The sequence below is a fragment of the Lagenorhynchus albirostris genome, chromosome 15 (assembly GCF_949774975.1).
Source record: "Lagenorhynchus albirostris chromosome 15, mLagAlb1.1, whole genome shotgun sequence".
NCBI classification, from domain to species: Eukaryota; Metazoa; Chordata; class Mammalia; order Artiodactyla; family Delphinidae; genus Lagenorhynchus; species Lagenorhynchus albirostris.
The window spans coordinates 57,221,990-57,239,147 of NC_083109.1; positions in this window are offsets into that span (position 1 = coordinate 57,221,990).

Genomic DNA, 17,158 nt, shown 5'->3' on the forward strand with positions numbered 1-17,158 from the left:
AACCAATTTTTCAAGCAAGAGGTAATGTTTTAGTGACCACAATGTATTGTAATTGACCACCTACTTATCTCCTTTCCTCACTGGTTTGTGAGTTTATGAAGAGAAGGTGGTACCTTCTTTTCACCCATCTGCCTCAAATGCCTGGCACATAGTAGGCCCTCAAAAATATTTACTGAGGGAGGGAACTGGTTTAAGGAGTGGGGGAGGAGATGAGTCTAGTGCTTAGGGGACCTTTGACTTTAGACCCAGTGCTGTAGACAAAGATAATGGAAGAAGCCAGATATTTTGTGTATTTTTATACTAAACAGATCACAAATGATTTCTTGACCAGGTGGCCTGGAGAGGGAAGGAAGGAAGGAAGGAGGGAAAGAAGGAAGGAAGGAAGGAGGGAAGGAAGGAAGGAAAGAAGGAAGGAAGGTAGGAGACCACCAGAGGGAAAATGTTTCATGTAAGAGACAGCCCTTTCACCTTCCTGCTGTGACTAGGCCATTTGTTGAATCAGTGGGGCCAGGTCTAAATACATAAAACACCGAACAGAAGCTGCTAACTTCCTTTTTAAAGATTAAAGTGCATTTTCATTTTCCCTATGAAGCAATAGTTATTTCTGTTTCTTTAGCAGGACAATATGACATAGTGATACCCTTACTCCTGACATTATCACATTTTAAATGGACAATATCCCCTGGAGGAGGGTACTGTTAACCTCATTTTCCAGAGGAAAGGTGCGAGGCTCAGAGAGGTGAGGTAACTTGCCTAACGTCGCTCAGCTGAGTGTGAACCAGAATTTGAGCCGTTGTCCATCTGACCCCAAAGCCCATTATGTGCTTCTTTCTACATCATTCTTTCCAGGGAGCGCTTCTCCTACTCATGGTCTTTGTCTCCTTTTGGAGGGAACTTCACCCCAGATCCCCATAGGAAGCACCTGTGACCTGGCAATTTTAATGCAGGGAGGTTTTCTGGATCAGTGATTGCTCCGGAAATAGCAGGAGTGTGGATTTAGAGCAGTGCTCCTCAACTAGGGGCAAATCTGTCCCCCACGCCTTCCCACCAGGGGACACTTGGCCATGGCTGAAGACACTTGTGGTTGTAACAACTGGTATATGTGTGCGTGTGTGTGCTACTGGCATCTAGTGGGTGGAGGCCAGGGATGCTGCTAGACGTCCTACAGCACACAGGACAGAGAGATTTCTGGCCTTTCCTGACCCACAACCTGGCTCTTTCCCACAATGCCTCTCCTCTAGACAAAATGTGGACAGCACCCAGGGGAGCAGTTCCTACGTCCCAGATCCAGCGACTCTGCTTCCCAAGACAAGTCAAGATGCAGAGACAAAGATGAATGATGACACGGACAGAGTCGGTCCCCAGGGGAAAATCCAGGACTCGGGGGAGAAGGGAGACCTTTCAAATCGACCCATCATGGGCCCATTTCCTCCTCTTATCTCAAAATAGAGGGTCAGATATAAGCCATTTATTGGTGTGGACCTGGCTTAGATTTGAAGAGGGAAGAGATCATTTTTCATGAGCAGCTCTTGGGGACAAGCCTGGCTCAGAATTTCTGCCAACTTAGAGACATATGAGTAAACTGACTAGGAAATGATTGGATGGTCCACAATTAATCATCAAGTAGGGCCTGGGGAGGTAAACTTTGTCTGACATTCTTGAATTCCATCCCCACATTCTGAAGTGTCAATGATTTATTAAATTAGTGTTAATTTAACTCTATGTGCCAGGCCTTGTGCTTAGGGCTTCCTCAGTATAATCGTAGTTGATCTGAGTACCAGCTGATGAAGTAGGTACCATCATTACTTTTATTTCACAGGTGAGGAGACAGAGCCTTAGAGTAGGTAAGCGAGTACCTCCAAGGTCATCAGATCATAAAATTTAGATTTGAACTGGGTTCTGATTAACTCCAGTGACTAACCTCTTAACTGTCTAAGAGCTGAATCTGGCCCTTGAATATTCTTGTTTGACTTCTACAGTGTTTTTATTATTGTTATTAGCCAACAGTTTAAAAAATTGAAGATTTTACCAAAATCTGATCTCTTAACTCATCCTAAAGAATAAGACTATTTGGGAACACTGCACATTCTCACCTGGGCACAACTGGCTGACACTGAGCAGTACCTGTGCTTTCCAGAAAGTACTGTCACTCATTTATGTAACCTGCTTGGCACCTGTAGGTACCTGAGCTTTTAACCTTTGGTCAAAACCACTATGGCACGTAATTGGAGTGGGAGAAGGGAGACTGAGGCCCGCGTATGACATGAACATTTTTTCCTTTGGATCCTCTACCATGGGCAACATGACCTAATCTGAACTTGAACTTGACCAACCCCTCCTTGGGCCAGAAGGGTGGGGGACTACATGGCCCATCACTGTGACCTGAGGTGCGTAGAAAAAGCAGGAATCAAGACCTCCTTAGAAGCCAGTGAAAAGGCTCAGACATTCTGTCTAAACCTTCCTTTAGCTTTTGAAAAGTCCCAGGTTTTAGAATTCTTACAGGTATTGTTAAACTAGAATTATGGCTGCGATAGGGGAGGTTGACCTGGACAACCTCCAGGTCAACCTCCAGGTCAACCTGGTCAGGTCAACCTCCCTGACTATCGCAGCCATAATTCTGGTGCCCAGAAGGAGAAAAAGCAGGTAAAGAGCACACCCTTTGTAGAATTCTGACTTAACAAGGCTTATTTATATCTCTCTGTGTTACAAGTTACAATAGTATCGTCTTTCCATACATAAATAATGTATAAATATGTGTTAAGTCACCGTGCATGCTTTTTAGTCCTTGGGAAGCAGAGGACAAAGAAATTGACCTTACAGAGATGTTTAGAGGTTACACCTCTCCACCCTTCTTGCATTAAACATAGCGTTTGGCCTACCCTGGGAGAGAAGTCCAGAGGAATGTTTTAACATAGTGTCATGTGGATTCAACGTGGCTGCCAGTTAAAGGTCAGAAACTCTCTGGTGGACGGTGATGATGATGATGATGGTGATGATGATGATGGTGATGATGATGATGATGGTGATGATGATGATGGTGATGGTGATGATGATGGTGATGATGATGATGGTGATGGTGATGATGATGGTGATGGTGATGGTAAGCTGGCACCTCCATTGAGGGCACCTGTTACATACTGTATTGGATGCTTTTTATGTACCACCTCCAAGCTCTATAACAACTCTTTGCAGTTGGTCTTATTATTTACATTTTGCAGATGAGGAAACGGAGACTCTGAGACATGACACGTCTGAGGTCACAAGCTAGAAAAAGTCATAGCTGTTATTCATAGCTGGTCTAATGCAGTTTCATTTGCTTCCAAAACCTTCCACCCTACCACATACATAAATTCTCCAGCAATTTAAATTAAGCTATCTGGGCTACCCAAGAGTACAATTTGGAAGTGCTCCATCGACCCCATTTCCTAATTATCCAGTGAAAATCTATGAGTCTAGGAGACTTCAAGCATTCATCACTGTGTAAAGTTCAGGCAGTTTCAAGAAGTGTGGCTTTACGAACTCATTTAGAAGGAACATGGTAAATGAAGGAGCTAGTGAGTAGTGGTGGGCCACCTCCCTCCTCACTGAGATCACCCCGACAATGCGTGAACCCCTCTCCTGGATGTTCCTTTAATTAGACAAAGTACGGAGAACATGTCCTGAAAATTCCTAAATGGTTGGGTGGCTGCTCTGTATTAAGAAATGTTAACCTTTTATCCAGAGGAGCTTAATTAGCACGAGTCAACCAGTAGTTAACAATAATAATAAAATGGAATGATCATTGAATGAAAGGCTTTTATTTTCATTTCAAAGGAATCATTTGTTAAACGTGAAGAGGCTTTTCTTTATCTTTAATTGAAGAGAGAAGGGATGCCCTGGGTGTATATTAGGATAGGGAAGGGGCCCAGGGAAGGGAACTTGCTGAAATCTTTTTTTTTTTGAGGCTTAGGATGGAAACAGGTGCTAAATGGATCCTTCTTCCTCTCTTTTTCCTTCCTCTCATCTATTTCTCTACCACTACACACTGCCACCCTCTCCAGGGCTTGGGGTGTGATCACACACAAGGAGTCTTGGTTTTGACTGCTCCATGGGATGTCAAGGGCCTGAATAGGAAGATCAAAAAGAGAGAACAAAAGACGATGGGGCTTCCATCAGTCCCGAATGAATCAGGAGCAGAGTTGAGGGCGAGCAGAGAGGCCAGACCACAGGCATGCAAAGTGTCTTTTGACCTCGGGCCTCGGGAGGAAAGGGGTCCCCGTTTCCTGACCACCTACTCTATGCCACTAGGTGTTTTAGACACTTGCTTGATTTACCACATCCAAGAGCCCCATGGGGCAAGGTCTTATTGTCTATAATTTACAGATAAGAAAATGAAGACCAGTTGTCCCCAGGGTCACAGGTAATGAAAAATGGAGCTGAATTCTAACTTAGGTCTTTTTCTGTGACTGGGTTCCTTCGAGGCTTTCAAAGGATGCTTTTAGCTACTGGGTGTGCAGGGTTCTGACCAATGATTCTGGTTTTTACAGAGGCATCAGGGAGGGAGAATAGAAGGCAAGAAAGAACTTAATGGGCAAGTGGGTGGGAGAAAGGGACAAGAGGCCCCAAGAAAAGATGCAAAATGAGAACAGAGTAACTGATCTGGGTCCCAAAGGGTCAACTTCTGAACTTCACCATGGGCAGGCTCTGTGCTCAACTCTGCTGGATAGAATTTCTCATCTAATACTTACCAATCCTGTGATGCTGGCAGTAGTTCCTTGTGACACATAAGAAAAATGAAGCTCAGAGAATTTAAATGACTTGCCCAGATCACACAGCTATTAAGTAGTAGAGTTGAGATCTGGACCCAGCTGACTCATCTCCAGATCTCATAATCTTCTCATTGTTTCATGTCCTCTCCTTTGTGAGAAAGAAACCTGGTTCTCCCATTGGAAGTCTCCTCCAAGCAGTTCTGGGTACTGTCACCTCAGGACTCAGAAATAATCATCTTTATTTATTCCTCAAATACTTACAGAGACAACACCCACCGTTGATAAGGATTTGGAGCAACTGGAACTCTTGACATTATTGGTGAAGATGTAAAATGGTACAACCACTTTGGAAAGAAACCTGACAGTTGTCTTTTTAAAATAAAACTAAACCTAGGTCTACCGTAAGATTCAGCCATTCCATTCCTAGATATTTATCCAAGAGAAAGAAAAATATTTGTTCACAATAAGACTTGTACAGGAATATTCACAACAGTTTTAGTCATAGTATCTAAACACTGGAAACAGCCTAAATGTCCATCAATAGGAGAAGGCATAAATAAACTGTGGAACATTCATACTATGGGATGATATTTAGTAATAAAAGGAATAAAGTTCTGATACGTGAAAAAACACAGATGAATCTCAAAAACATTATACTGAGTGAAAGAAGCCTTACAAAAAGAATACATCTGCATAATTCCATTTTTTATGAAGTTCTAGAATGGACAAAACTAACCAAGAGTAGAAAAATTCGGAATAGTGTTTGGGTGGGCATTGACTGGGAAGGGGGATGAGAGAATATTCTGGGGGATAAGGTTTTATTTTTTGATGGGTGTTTGAGTTACACAGATGAATGCATTTGTCAAAACACAATGTAGTAGGTTGCTAGGGCTGTCATAACAAAGTAGCACCGACGAGGTGGCTTAAACAACAGGAATTTATTGTCTCACAGTTCTGGAGACTAGAAGTCCAAGACCAAGGTGTCAGCAGAATTGATTCCTTATGAGGCCTCTCTCCTTGACTTGTAGATGGTCATCTTCTCCCTGTAACTTCACATAGTCTTCCTCTTGTACATGTCTTTGTTCTAATTTTCCCTTCTTTTAAGGACACCAGTTATTGGATTAGTGCCTATTCTAACAACCTCATTTTAACTAAATTACCTCTTTAAAGACCCTATCTCCAAATAGAGTCATATCAGGGTTACTGGAGGCTAGCACTTCAACATAAGAACTGGGGAGGAGGACACAATTCAGCCCATAGCAACCAGAAAATGTACTCAATTTGTACATTATGCTGTATGTAAATTTTCATCAAAAGAGAAAAACGCTGAGAACAAATATTGAAGTTATTGATACACATGCTGAAACATTTAGGGGGAGGTATACTGATAATTTTCAATTTACTTTGAAATGTTTTCCATTGGAAAATAAGTTGGATTAACGGATGGATAGGTAAGTGATAAAGCAAATATAATAACATGTTCATTTCTTTTTTAATTGAAGTATAGCTGATTTATCATGTTGTGTTCATTTCTGCTGTACAGCAAAGTGGTTCAGTTATATATATATATATATATACACATTATTTTTATGATAACATTTTAATGGTAGAATCTAGGTGGCGAGTATATGGGTTTTCACTTTAACATTCTTTCAACTTCCCTGTGTTTGAACACTTTCATAATAACATGTTGGAAAAGGATTTTTGGAGCATCTACTCTGTTCCAGGCACTGAGTGAGGTGATGGGAATTGAATAATGAAAAATACAGACAAGATTTCTGTCTTAGTTCCTTTGGGATGCTGTAACAAAAATACCACAGACTAGTGGCTTAAACAACAAACACTTCTTTCTCACAATTCTGGAGGCTGGAAGTCCAAGATGAAGGCACTGGTAGATTTGGTGTCTGGTGGGGACCTGCTTCCTGATGCATAGATGGCCATCTTCTCTCTGTGTCCTCACATGGCAGAGGGGTGAGGAAGCTCTTTTGAGCCTCTTTTATAAGGGCACTAATCCCATTCATGAGGGTTCCACACTCATGATCTAATCACCTCTCAATGCCACCACATTGCCAGCTTCTAATGCTACTACATTGAGGGTTAGGATTTCAACCAATGAATTTTAGGAGGACACAAACATTCAGCCTACAATAGTCCCAATCCTCGTGAGGCTTGCATGCTGGAGTAATTCATTAGCAGTTGTGGTTTCCAGGGTGCGCCCCGTGGGCACATTCATTTAAGAGTCAATCAGACGTAGCCCGACCTCCGTGTGTACCATGCATTTTCACATTTAGCTGCTCAATGATCACAGAACTGTTGGCTTCCTGCCTCCGCTCAGATGATGGATTCCACAGCAGCCCCTAGTTGTGTAAAGATAAATCACTCCACGTCCAAGTGGTAAACCACGGAAATAACAGCAATTTATACAGACCCCAGGAGTCCCTTGTGAGAGCTCTCACTCTTTATGAAGTGTAGTGATAAAAGTTAGACCCGGGGATGAGGCTGGCAGCTTTCTTTTATTACCATCTGCACACCACAGAAGAAATCCAAATGGAAATTCTCATTGGAAAGCCAGTTAGTTAGAAAACCATCATGACACAAAATGTATCATGGGAAAAAATAGACAACCACATAAAGCAGCAGTAATCTTTTCAATACCGGCTGAATGTTTCTGAATTGGAACACGGGGATTTTCAATATCCTCAGATGACTTCTAAGCTTACGGTCCAAATGCCGACGAGCAAAATGTTGCACTGATTCAAGTCACAATAATAGAAAATAAATAATTTTTCTGCCAGTGTTTACGTTTAGGCGATTTGGGAAACCTGGACCGAGATGGAAAAAAAGAATCTTAGCATCCTGAAGTATGAGTTTTTCTATGATGTTAAAACCTATGTGTTTGAATTCTGATTTTCACTAGGTGAACTTACGCAAGCTACTTTGCCTCCTTAAATCTCAGTTTCTTTATCTGTAAATGCAGTAAAACTACCCATTTAGAAGGACAAGAATTTGAAACAAGGCATGGAAAATACTTAATGCATTCTTAGTACTTAGGCTGGCTCATAATCAGTGTTCAGAAAATGGTAGTGATGGTGATGGTGGTGATGATGATGATGATGATGATAAAGGCAATGCTGATAATTACAGTGACAGTGGTGATGATTTGTTAGAGAATGAGGAAAATCAGGAGGGAATGCAGTCGAATATTGCCTACAGCAAGCAAGGAGGTAGCTATTCTGTCTCTGGAGGAATTAAATGGCATGAAATCAACCAAGATACTTTGGACTCGGGAACTATTTAAAGGCTTGAGTTTAGAAGAAAACCAACAGAAGGAGATCACCTGATAGCTGGGGTGCAAATGGTCTCTTCTTAATCAATTCTCAGTCTAGTTTACCCATAGAGCGCTATGATCAATTAGTGGCGCCTGCCATGGTTTTAGACCAGGAGGCACAACAACATATGTGAGTTTATGGTTTCTGGCGAAGAATCCCAAGCAGAGTTCTAATATTTTCCCAAGGTTTAATATTATTTGGGTGTGTCTACTTCATTAGTTTTGAGAGCAGGGGTCATCTCTTTATTAATATAAATTTATTATTATGTTAATATAAATGTTAATTATTATTTATTAAAATATTTATTCCTTTTGAATCTCCAGCACATAGACAATGCTTTGGTGCCCAGTGGACATTTGTTGAATCAAATTAAAAATGTCTTTCTGATACTAATTAGTATTTATAATATTGTGTTCTGTTTATCATGCCATATGTTAAGAAGAATATTGGAAAACTTTCATCCCCATGCAACTCTCTACTCAAAGGGGTATGAGGGAAAATGAACAAGGTACTCTTAAGAAAAACTACATGCAGTCCATCCTATCACTTGCGCTATAGAAATGAATCTTTGTGAAGCCCTGGTCAAAGTTGTTCCAGATAAAACTTAATGACTGTGTTTGTGATTCACCTTCCAAAGTTGTTTATTTGCTTCTCAAAAAGCCACCTTTGTTCTAGGTCAAGACTAGTGCAAAAGGGAAATTTTCACTAAGATCTTACACACAGTAATGTTACAAGCTTCCTGAATTACTTTCCAGTTTTGAGGTAAACCATATGGGAAGAAGAGGGGGAAATGTTAATGGTGCTATTTGGTCTAGGGGTCTTCTCTTTGTCCCATTCTATTCAAGATTTACAGCATCACCCATTTTGAGGCAAGACTCTTTTGAAGGGTTCTACCCAATGCCCCACGAATCATGAGGCTTTCCAGTCCAACTGGTAGAAAATAGGTACTGATCCCAGCCCGGCGTGAGTTCCAGGCACCGTTTCCTCTAATCGTTTTGGGTGATTCTTTCCCCAGCCTATGGTAGCTTCCTACCATCCATGTGCTCAATACTGAGGGGACCCTCTGCAGATCTCTGGTGTCGTCTCTCCATGTAGCTCTCTGCAATCTGGTACCCTATCCTGCACACTCTAGCTATTTTGTATTCCATAGACTCAAGCTCCGTCTCCTCAACTCAGAGAGCTTGTAAAGCTCTTCCCGGCTTCCCCCTCCCCAGGCTGCCTCCTGGAAACTCTCTCAAAGCAGGAAGATTCATAGGACTGACCTTGTTTTTTTCCAGCCTCATCAGGATCACGGTGCTTGATTGCCTGCCGTCCACTGTCTTTAAAACCACTTGTTCTTCTCTATTTTAGAGATGGAGACGTAGAGAATGGACATGCAGATGGGGCGGGAAGGGGAGGGTGGGTGGGATGAGTTGGGAGATAGGATTGACATATATACACTACCATGTGTAAAATAGGTAGCTGGTGGGAACCAGCTGTATAGCACAGGGAGCTCAGCTCGGTGCTCTGTGATGACCTAGATGGGTGGGATGGGGGGTGGGTGGGAGGGAGGTCTAAGAGGGAGGGGATATATGTATACATACAGCTGATTCACCTCGTTGTCCAGCAGAAACCAACACAATATTGTAAAGCAATTATACTCCAATAAAAAGAAAACACTCATTCTTATGTCTTGTCTGGTTTTCGTAGTTATTTCTGGCACTAAGGGTAAATCTGATCGGTGTTACTCCATCTTGGACAAAAGTGGGCTCAGGAGTAATAGTATATGAATCTTTTCTAAGTTATAAATCCTTGCACATAAGGAGTCAATAAATACTGATTTGGATAGGTTTTCGGTTTTATTGAAACGACCTACTTTGTAGATTTCTTCAGCAAACATCCCAGAAGTAGAATCTCTGAACTTAAAAGCTGGAAGGAAGCTCAGAGGTCAACTTGCCCTGCCCTCCAAGGAGTCTGTAGACATACTGTGATGCCAGTTTCTGCCTTCCATGACAAAGGCTTTTAAAAAACACACTGAGGCATCTGGTGCAAAACAATTGCTTGCATTCTTGCCTCACTGTCCTCATCTATAGAACGGGGAAGAAGAGATGCAGAAGCAGCACAGCATGAGCTGTGATGTTGAAAACAATAAATTTGAATCCTAGTTCTGCTACTTGGTAGCTGTGTGACCTTAGGCAACTTACTTAACCTCTCTGAGTATCTGTAAAATAGAGAGAAAAATGCCTCCTGGGAAGAGTGGTCAAAGGTTTGAAAGAGGCAATGTAACTGAGCATAGTAGGTGCTCAAAAAAACAGTAGCTTATTTCTGGTATTATGATTGGATGAGGGGAAGGGGATCCCCAGCTGGACCCTTGAAGATTCCATGACTCGGGAAGTAGGCAGATGGCTTCCGTGGTCCCTGCCCTCTGTAGAAAGAGCCATAGCAGGGCTTGTCTCAGTGAGAAAAACAACCAAGTGAGCACAGGTGGGGAAAAATCAGCCCCTCCTCCTGGAAGGGCAGGAAACCAGGCACAGCCCAGCAGCAGGTCATGCCCCACGGCCAGGTAAAGGTTGCTCCCTAATCACTAAATTTCAAAACTGCATCAGCGAAGCTGGGGAGCTTTAATGAGCTCAGCTGGACTGCATGGCTCAGCTCCTGAGTCAGCTGCCCCAGGCTGTGGGGCGCTGGGTGCCACTGGCCGGCTGGAACTTTCTGCGGGCTTCAGGGAAGTAAGCCCTTTCAGCAATAACTTGTGCACCGGTCAAGGCCAGATTGATACACCCATGAGAGCAACATGATAACTACCACTGACCAAGTTCTTAACTGAGAGCATTTCCACCTGCATCCGCGGTACTAATCCCTTCAGCAAGCATTAGGGAACAAATTCCTTCATGACTACTCTGGGATAAGTCAAATCATGTCACTCTCTCGCATTAAAACCCTTTAAAGCCCCCTAAAATCTATCTGTTACACTTGAAATAAAGTCCAGATTTCTAATTATGCCCTTAAAGTCTTACATGACCTGAACCTCCCCAAACTAATTTTCTCCTCCCTCCCTCCTACTTTCTATGCTTCCGCGACACCATCTTTTCTGTTTCTTTAATACATTTTTTTTTCTGCCCCAGGGCCTTTGCATTTGCTGAGTGCAAACCCAACCTGAGATATTCTTCTATGAAATTTTTGTATATCTGACTTGGTCTCAAGTGTTAATTGCTTAAAGAGATCTTCTCTGAGCATCTAAAGTTTCTGGGTGATTTGACAGATGCCGTGCTTTCAGGAACCATTATTACTTCCATTTTACAGATGGCAAAACTGAGGTCCAGGAAAATGATATAACCTACCTGAGGCCCCACAGCTTGGTTTCATTGCAGTTAAATCTGAAGGCAAATGACTTTTCCATTGTTTTATATTAGGCTTGCTTATCAGGCCCCCACCCGCCTCCCTCTCCTCCTTTCCTTCCTCTTCATCTTTCTTCTCCCCCTCCTCCTTCCCTTTCTTCTTCAGAGTCCTTTTAGGGTCAAATTGACCCATATGTCTCTCCTTCAATGGGACACACTCAGACCATGTTTGAATAGGAATGTAAACAAAGTTTCTGGGCCAAGGTGTTATCCTTCCTCCCTTCCTGCAGGCCAGTGTGTCTATCATTTCTTTTATTACAGACAAAATTTTTTTTTTAAGGATAGAACTTTTTATAGTATGCTATGCAAACATATTCTTAGTTAACAGAATTTTACATCATTACTATTAGATATTTTTACTTATTATCTAAATTACAAGCTTGGCCTGCACAGGTGTATCCTTAAAGTCAAATAAATCATTTCTGCTCATGTTTATAGAAAATTCAACAATACCTTTTGAATTATTATAAGTCAATCAGGCAAATCATACTTAGTTTCAAAATACAGATTTCAAAGAATATACTCTACATATATGAATTCTACATAATTCACAGCAAACAAAACTATCAAAGTGAAAGAAGATATAAGAGTAATTCACTTATTCATTCATGAAACATTTGTGAAATTTGCACTAGGTCCTAGACACTGTATCAAGCCATGAACACACACTGGTCAGTAAGACAGTAATTTCAGGAAATTCAAAATCCAGCAAGGAAGGCAGGCAAAAAATTTGGTGAGGGCTATAAAATAATTAAAAGCCAGGAATAGTAATTAAAGTTTAAGGACATCTTGCAAATCGACAGGAAAGAGACCAATATCATAAGAGAAAAAAAGAGAGAGGAAAACAAGCTATACACACACAGAAATCATACAGTGGATAAATAGATGAATAATGTTCAATAACAGAATCAAGGAAAAATAAATTCAAATAGTAAGTTTGAATTTCTCACTAATTGATTGTTTCAAAACAGTAAAAACATGTGTATATTCAGTGTTGGTGTTTGTAAACGGGCACGGACATAAAGCCAGCGGGAAAATGATCAGTATGCCCTCTCTGCAGGACAGTTTGGCATAAATGTATCAAAAGCCTTTAAAATGTGTCATGTCCTCAAAGTCATTACAGGAAAACTACAAGCCAATACCCCTTACGAACACAGAAGCAAAGACCCTTAACAAAATACTAGCAAATAGAGTCCTGTAACAGATAAAGGAAAGCACGTGACGAATGAGTGAGGTTCATCATAGGAATTTAAGGTTGGTTCAAAATTAGAAAAATCAATGTGCCGACAGAATAAATAACAACAACTCTATGTTCGCCCTAATAGGTGCAGAAAAAGCATCTGACGAAGTTCACCATCCATTTCTGGTAAAAACACTAGAGCAGCCAGAAATAGAATGAACTTCCTCAACCTGTTAAAAGCATTTACAAAAAACCTACAGCTAACATCCGATGTAATGGTAAAGGACTGAATGTTCCCCCTCCGCCAAGATAGCAACAAGACAATGATGTCCATTCTCACTACTGCTGTTCAACATACAGTGTAATCAAGTAAGAAAATGAAATAAAAGACACACGGATTGGAAAGGAAGAAATGAAACTATCTTTATTCACAAATACCATGACCAGCTACAGAGAAGATCCAAAGAATCTGAAAAAAACAGCCACAAAAACTTAACAGGACAGTTTAGAATGACTGGTATGCAAAAACTGTACTTCTATGTTCTAGCGACAAAAAATGAGAAATTGAATTTTTTGAAGTATTTATAATAGCATTGAAAACTATAAAATAGTAAGAGATGGATCTAACAAATATGTGGTAAGACGCACATGCTTAAAATTATTTAAAAATGCTAAAAGACATTAAAGAAGGCCTAGATAAATGGAAAATATGTCATATTCATGAATCAGAAGAATCAATACTGTTAAGATGTCAATTCTCCCCAAATAGATTTATAGATTCAATGCAATCTCAATGAAAATACGGAAAGACTTTTTGTAAAAATTAACTAGCTGATTCAAAAACATATGGAAATGGAATGGTCTAAAAATACTCAAAAAAATTTAAAATATCAAGCTGGAAGACTCACACTATCTGACTTGAGATTTACCATAAAAGCTGTACTAATCGACACTGGTGTTATTTATGAAAAGATAACTATTACAGACAAAATTGAAAACAGCTCCTGCTGTGGAGAGACCAAAATTGCCAACGCTAAACTTGTCTGCTTTCTAAAGCAGTTTGTGAAATAAAATGGGTAACATTTTCTCCCTTTCAGGCCAATCCAATCCAGCATAGTGATAAAAACAGATCTCCACTCCAAGTGCAAACAGTATTTCCCTGCCTGTGAGACCCACCATTGTAGACCCTGGTCTATTTCCATGCTCACCCTGAGCCCAAATACCTCTTCTTCCCCACTTCTCCTTCCTGCTGCTGAGACATATTGATGGTTTAAATCATCAATGCCAGATGTTGAAAGACAAAGGTAGCATTTCTCCTGCTGAATTTCCCCAGGGCTGTTGGGCTTTCTCAAAGGGAGGTTGGAGAAAAAAGCATTGGATGTGAATCAGAAAAACTCAAGCTCAAAGCTCAGAGCTTCTACTCACCAGGTGAAGGAATTGGGAAAATTAATTCCTTCTTTCTGAGCCCCAACTTCCTCATCTGTAGATTATTTGCCTGACTGGGTTATTAAAAGAAATAAAAGAGATAATAAATGTGGAATTTCCTGGTATACACCATAGTGAGGGTGAGGGTATAAAGCGGCTGTCAAAGGAGCACAGCCTCCATTTCTACTAGTTATGTTGGATGACTACTGGCAAATTACTGATTTTCTTTGCACGTTTACATTTATATATTGTATTTATAATATTTATATATAATTTATATTATCTAAAGATATAATCAATCCATTTTAGACAAAGGCACTAACATAACTCACTTGGGGAAGGGAATGCATTTTCAACGAACGGTGATAGAAAAACAGGATATTTAGAAGAGGGAAATGTGTACCTCAACCCCTGCCTCACCAAAAATTTTATTTAAAATGTATCATAGACCTAAAGGTAAAAGCCAAAACTATAAAACTTTAAGAGGAAAATGTAGGAGAAAAATCTCATGACCTTCAGACAGGTAAAGATTTCTTAAGACTGAACACAAAAAACACTGGCTATTAAGAAGAGGAGAAAATATTTGCAGAACATGTGTCCGTGAGAGGACTTGTTTCCAGAATATATTAAAAAAAATCCTAACAACTCAATAAGAAGGCAAAAACAATTTTAAAAGGAGCAGGGGCTTCCCTGGTGGCACAGTGGTTGAGAGTCCGCCTGCCGATGCAGGGGACACGGGTTCGTGCCCCGGTCTGGGAAGATCCCACATGCCGCGGAGCGGCTAGGCCCGTGAGCCATGGCCATTGAGCCTGCGTGTCCGGAGCCTGTGCTCTGCATACGGGAGAGGCCACAACAGTGAGAGGCCCACGTACCGCCAAAAAAAAAAAAAGGGGGCAAAATATTTGAATAGATTCTTCATTAAAGAAAATTACAACTAGTCAATAACAACACACAAAAATGTCCAACTTGTTAGATATATGCAAATTAGAACCACAAGATACTGATCAATTAGAAGGTGTAAAATTAAAAAGATTGACCATACGAAGTGTTGGTGAGAGTGTAAATGGTACAACCACTTTGGAAAGGAGTCTGACAGTTAGTTTGAAAGTTAAGCATTTTCATAAGATTCAGCAGTTCCATTCTTTTTTTAAATTTATTTCTTTTATTGAATTATAGTTGATTTATGATGTGTTAATTTCTGCTCTACAGCAAAGTAACACAGTTATACATATATATATTCTTTTTTATATTCTTTTCCATTATGGTTTATCCAAGGATATTGACTATAGTTCCCTGTGCTATACAGTAGGACCTTGTTGTTTATCCATTCTATAGGTAATAGTTTGCATCTACTAACCCCAAACTCTCAGTCCTTCCCTGACCCATCAGCAGTTCCATTCTTAGCTATTTATACAAGAGAAATGAAAATGTAGGGCCACAAACAGCCTTGTACATGAATGTTCATAGCAGCTTTGTCTGTAAGAGTCAAAAACCTAACTGTCCATCAACAGGTGATTGCAGAAATAAATTCTGGAGCAGTGCTCTACAGTGCAATGAAACAAGCTTCTGCTACATGCAGGAACATGGCTGGATCTCAAAAACATGCTGGGTGAAAGAAACCTTGCATCAAAGAGTAAATACCATATGGTATTTAAAGAAGTTCTAGAATAGGTCAAACTAATCTATAATGATAGAAATAACTTTAATGCTTGCCTGGGGAGGAGGTGTGGGGACTCATTTTTCAGAGTCACATGGAAGCTTCTGGGGTGATGAAAATGTTATATATCTTGATTAGGGTGATGGTAACTGTTGGAAAAAGTATAATTTAAAGCAAAATCTTTTTCCAACCCAGAAAATCTCTCCACAAAGGCAGAAGAGAAAGAAAACAATTTTTACTACTAAATAAGCATTAAACTGGAATGTGATATGTATCACAGGCAATCTACGAAGAGACTGCAAAAAAAAAATTCTCCCTTTTCTATAGCCAAGCATACACGACTTATTCCATACACATCCTCAAGATAAAGGATAACTAGTTCTCAAGGAAGAGGACCCGACAGCACCATTCATCACACATCATCCATCCTAGATTCACCTGGTAACTGGGTGGCCATTTGTGTTTGCTAATTGGCTTTATCCAAAGGGAAAATAAACTTCTCACATATTTACGACAAGGGTAGTTTTGATCCTTGGAGTTAGGCTTCTACCTCCATCTTCTTTGATGATTATGTATTTCAAAGAGATGGCTCACAGGTCCGTAAGAAAGACATTACTTGTACCTAAAGCTGGAAAGACTTATTTAGCTTTTAAAAAGAGGTACACACATTTCAAAGAGACAGAGAAAGAACTTAAGCTTAAAAGCTTGTGAAAGTAAATTTACGCTCTAACAAGTGGGACTAGGGAGAAATCTCGTCCCTTATTTCCAACACGGAGAATGAAGCCTCAACATTTTAAACTCGTATTTGCCCTTTCATGATGTAAGTGTACATGTTTGTCCGAATTATCAAACTGTACCCTTAAAATGCGTGCGTTGTTGTATATGAAAATTATAACTCAAAAAATGATTTAAAATATGCTGCAAATCATCTGAATACTTCCACGCTTTCACATAGGGCACTGCAAAAACCTTTCTGTGCTTTCCTCGAAATTTGCACAAATTTCTCTGAGTTGTTTTCACTGTGATAACAGTGTAAGAAAAATTATAGCTGCTTTATACCCAGGTTCATATAACTCAAATTAAAGAAATCCTCTTAAATTTTTGTGGTATTGGAACCCATTTCCTTCATAGCACAGAAAAATACAATTCAAAGGGAATTTAGTAAAGCATCTTAAAATAATTTAATAACTACCATCTGATGAAACATATTGTAAGCTGGGTGTTTTCTTTCTCTCTCTCACTCCTAAAAAGTAATCGACCACCTGCCACATTCTACATTTTTGCTAGATGCTGAGTATATAATGGTGAACAAAATAGAGGTCCCTGCCCTCAAGAAGATTATAGGCTGGCAAGGTAGCCAAATGTCAAATAGATAAACATGTGAATACCTGTTTGGTTATATTGTGATAATTGTCAAGAAGAATTTCAAGGTGCAATGAAAG